This window comes from Gorilla gorilla, chromosome 1, assembly GCF_029281585.2.
Source record: "Gorilla gorilla gorilla isolate KB3781 chromosome 1, NHGRI_mGorGor1-v2.1_pri, whole genome shotgun sequence".
NCBI classification, from domain to species: domain Eukaryota; kingdom Metazoa; phylum Chordata; class Mammalia; order Primates; family Hominidae; genus Gorilla; species Gorilla gorilla.
The window spans coordinates 115533642-115538910 of NC_073224.2; positions in this window are offsets into that span (position 1 = coordinate 115533642).

The following is a 5269-nucleotide window of genomic DNA, read 5'->3' on the forward strand; positions in this document are numbered from 1 at the left end:
ACTAATGAGCAAAATAAGCAACTAACATCATAATGACAGGATCAATTTCACACATAACAATATTAACCTTAAATGTAAATGGGCTAAATGCCCCAATTAAAAGACACAGACTGGAAAATTGGATAAAGACCCATCAGTTGGCTGTATTCAGGAGACCCATCTCACATGCAGAGACACACATAGGCTCAAAATAAAGGGATGGAGGAAGATCTACCAAGCAAATGGAAAACAAAAAATGGCAGGGGTTGCAATCTTAGTCTCTGATAAAACAGACTTTAAACCAACAAAGATCAAAAGAGACAAAGAAGGCCATTATATAATGGTAAAGGGATCAATTCAACAAGAAGAGCTAACTATCCTAAATATATATGCACCCAATACAGGAGCACCCACATTCATAAAGCAAGTCCTTAGAGACCTACAAAGAGACTTAGACACCCACACAATCATAATGGGAGACTTTAACACCCCACTGTCAATATTAGACAGATCAACAAGACAGAAGGTTAACAAGGATATCCCGGAAAGCAGACCTAATAGACATCTACAGAACTCTCCATCCCAAATCAACAGAATAAACATTCTTCTCAGCACCACATCGCACTTATTCCAAAATTTACCACATAGTTGGAAGTAAAGAACTCCTCAGCAAATGTAAAAGAACAGAAATCACAACAAACTGTCTCTCAGTCCACAGTGCAATCAAATTAGAACTCAGGATTAAGAAACTCACTCAAAACCACACAACTACATGGAAACTGAACAACCTGCTCCTGAATGACTACTGGGTAAATAGTGAAATGAAGGCAGAAATAAAGATGTTCTTTGAAACTAATGAGAACAAAGACACATTGTACCAGAATCTCTGGGACACATTTAAAGCAGTGTGTAGAGGAAAATTTATAGCACTAAACGCCCACAAGAGAAAGCAGGAAAGATCTAAAATCAACATCCTAGAATCACAATGAAAAGAACTAGAGAAGTAAGAGCAAACAAATTCAAAAGCTAGCAGAAAGCAAGAAATAACTAAGATCAGAGTAGAACTGAAGGAGACAGAGACACAAAAAAAACACTTCAAAAAATCAATGAATCCAGGAGCTGGTTTTTTGAAAAGATCAACAAAATTGATAGACTTCTAGCAAGACTAATAAAGAAGAAAAGAGAAAAGAATCAAATAGATGCAATAAAAAACGATAAAGGGGATATCACCACCAATGCCACAGGAATACAAACTACCATCAGAGAAACTATACACACCTCTACGCAAATAAACTAGAAAATGTAGAAGAAATGGATAAATTCCTGGACACATACACTCTCCCAAGACTAAATCAGGAAGAAGTTGAATCTCTGAATAGACTAATAACAGGCTCTGAAATTGAGGCAATAATTAATAGCCTACCAACCAAAAAAAGTCCAGGACCTGACAGATTCACAGCTGAATTCTACCAGAGGTACAAAGAGGAGCTGGTACCATTCCTTCTGAAACTATTCCAATCAATAGAAAAAGAGGGAATCTTCCCTAACTCATTTTATGAGGCCAGCATCATCCTGATACCAAAGCCTGGCAGAGACACAACAAAATAAGAGAATTTTAGAACAATATCCCTGATGAATATTGATGCGAAAATCCTCAATAAAATACTGGCAAACCGAATCCAGCAGCACATCGAAAAGCTTATCCACCACGATCAAGTTGGCTTCCTCCCTGGGGTGCAAGGCTGGTTCAACATATGCAAATCAATAAACATAATCCATCACAGAAACAGAACAAACAACAAAAACCACATGATTATCTTAATAGATGCAGAAAAGGCCTTCGACAAAATTCAACAGCCCTTCATGCTAAAAACTCTCAATAAACTAGGTATTGATGGAATGTATCTCAAAATAATAAGAGCTATTTATGATGAAGCCACAGCCAATATAATACTGATTGGGCAAAAACTGGAAGCATCTCCTTTGAAAACTGGCACAAGACAAGGATGCCCTCTTTCGCCACTCCTATTCAACATAGTGTTGGAAGTTCTGGCCAAGGCAATCAGACAAGAGAAAGAAATAAAGAGTATCCAATTAGGAAAAGAAGAAGTCAAATTGTCCCAAATTGTTTGCAGATGACATGATTGTATATTTACAAAACCCCATCGTCTCAGCCCAAAATCTCCTTAAGCTGATAAGCAACTTCAGCAAAATCTCAGGGTACAAAATCAATGTGCAAAAATCGCAAGCATTCCTATACACCAATAACAGACAAACAGAGAGTCAAATCATGAGTGAACTCCCATTCACAGTTGCTACAAAGAGAATAAAATACCTAGGAATCCAACTTACAAGGGATGTGAAGGAACCGTTCAAGGAGAACTACAAACCACTGCTCAACAAAATAAAAGAGGACACAAACAAATGGAAGAACATTCCAGGCTCATGGATAGGAAGAATCAATATCATGAAAATGGCCATACTGCCCAAGGTAATTTATGATTCAATGCCATCCCCATCAAGCTACCAATGACTTTCTTCACAGAATTGGGAAAAACTACTTTAAAGTTCATATGGAACCAAAAAAGAGCCCACATTGCCAAGACAATCCTAAGCAAAAAGAACAAAGCTGGAGGCATCATTGCTACCTGACTTCAAACTATATTTCAAGGCTACAGTAACCAAAACAGCATGGTACTCGTACCAAAACAGAGATATAGATCAATGGAACAGAACAGAGGCCTCAGAAATAACACCACACCACACATCTACAACTGTCTGATCTTTGACAAACCTGACAAAAACAAGAAATAGGGAAAGGATTCCCTATTTAATAAATGGTGCTGGGAAAATGGGCTAGCCATATGTAGAAAGCTGAAACTGGATCCCTTCCTTAAACCTTATACAAAAATTAATTCAAGATGGATTGAAGACTTAAATGTTAGATCTAAAACCATAAAAACCCTAGAAGAAAACCTAGGCAATACCATTCAGGACATAGGCATGGGCAAGGACTTCATGTCTAAAACAACAAAAGCAATGGCAACAAAAGTCAAAATAGACAAATGGAATCTAATTAGACTAAAGAGCTTCTGTACAGCAAAAGAAACTACCATCAGAGTGAACAGGCAACCTAGAGCATGGGAGAAAATCTTCGCAATCTATCCATCTGACAAAGGGCTAATATCCAGAATCTACAAGGAACTTAAACAAATTTACAAGAAAAAAACAAACAACCCCATCAAAAAGTGGGCAAAGGATATGAACAGACACTTCTCAAAAGAAGACATTTATGCTGCCAACAGACAGATGAAAAAATGCTCATCATCACGGTCATCAGAGAAATGCAAATCAAAACCACAATGAAATACCATTTCACACCAGTTAGAATGGCGATCATTAAAAAGTCAAGAAACAGCAGATGCGGGAGAGGACTTGGAGAAATAGGGATGCTTTTACACTGTTGGTGGGTGTAAACTAGTTCAACCATTGTGGAAGACAGTGTGGTGATTCCTCAAGGATCTAGAACTAGAAATCCCACTTGACCCAGCGATCTCATTATTGGGTATACACCCAAAGGATTATAAATCATGCTGCTATAAAGACACATGCACACGTATGTTTATTGTGGCACTATTCACAATATCAAAGACTTGGAACCAACCCAAATGTCCATCAATGATAGACTTGATTAAGAAAATGTGGCACATATACACCATGGAATACTATGCAGCCATAAAAAAGGATGCATCCATGTCCTTTGCAGGGACATGGATGTGGCTGGAAACCATCATTCTGAGCAAACTGTCACAAGGACAGAAAACCAAACACCTCGTGTTCTCACTCATAGGTGGGAATTGAATAATGAGAAGACTTGGACACAGGGCGGAGAGCATCACACCCAGGGGCCTGTTGTGGGGTTGGGGGCAGGGGGAGGGATAGCGTTAGGAAAAATACCTAACGTAAATGACGAGTTAATGGGTGCAGCAAACCAACATGGCACATGTATACCTATGTAAAAACTTGCATGTTGTGCACATGTACCCTAGAATTTAAAGTATAATTTAAAAAAAAGGAAAAAAAAATTTCTTTTTTTTTTTTTGAGACAGGGTCTTGCTCTGTTGCCCAGGCTGGAGTACAGTGGCTTGATCTCCACTAACTGCAACCTCCACCTCCCGGGTTCAAGCAATTCTCCCACCTCAGCTTTCCCAGTAGCTGGGATTACAGGTGCGTACCACCACACCCGGCTAATTTTTGTATTTTTTGGTAGAGACAGGGCTTCACCACGTTGGCCAGGCTGGTCTCAAACTCCTGACCTCAAGTGATCTGCCCACCTTGGCCTCCCAAAGTACTGGGATTACAGGTGTGAGCCACTGCACCTAGCAGAGAATTGCTTTTCTTGAGCTTTGGTGTGGTTACCCCTAATGAGTTCCATCCCAGTGCTTACCGTAAAGAGTTGTTACTGAAGACCCTTTTCATGATATTACACAAGATCTTCCTTATGGCGTGTCTTAAGATAATTTTCTTTCTGGTTTTAATATTAGGAATAAGTTGTTATGCTGGTTTTCACCTCGTGACCCCTGTGGCTTGGGCACTTAATAAGCTCCCATCTTTTCAAGTGATCTCCGGGAAGCTTGGCATCGATTGGTGGCCCACCAGTAATCAAGAGTTGGAATCATTAGGGATACATTTTTGTATCCCCCTTGTTCCTCGTCCTTGTTTTTCCTTTCTTTTATTCATCTACCTTTAATTTAATCTTGATTAACTATATCTGTATAAGCACTTTAAATTTTTTTAAAGCTCTCCCTTACAGGAAGGAAAATCTTTTCTAGAATAAGGAAGAGGAGGAAAGAAGAAAAAAAGGAAAAGGTAAAGAAGGTCAGAGACTACTAAAAGTCCAAGGAAACCACGAAGGCCTAAGTCAGATAGAATGGCCAGTTCTTCATAAGCATGGGGTAATGAATAATGCATAGCAAAACAAACATCAAGAATAGAAACCTGTCAGATCAGAGCATCAGAGCTGGTCAGTTGCAGGAGTCATGAAGCATGATATGCTGTTAGGAGGAGCTCCAGAGAGCAGAGCCCCGTATGAACCATAAGCAAGGACTGTTTGATCCTCACCCAGATTTCCAAGCTCAGCAAGAGAAAAGGAAGGAAAATAGAGGGAAAAAAAGGTCTTTTCTGTGTTGCTACTCATTATTAGGAATGATTTGGAAAGCCAGTTCATAATATTGTCCTAGAATTGAGCTTCTGCTTCTAATAGTGTCAGTGATCTTGTTATACCTATGGT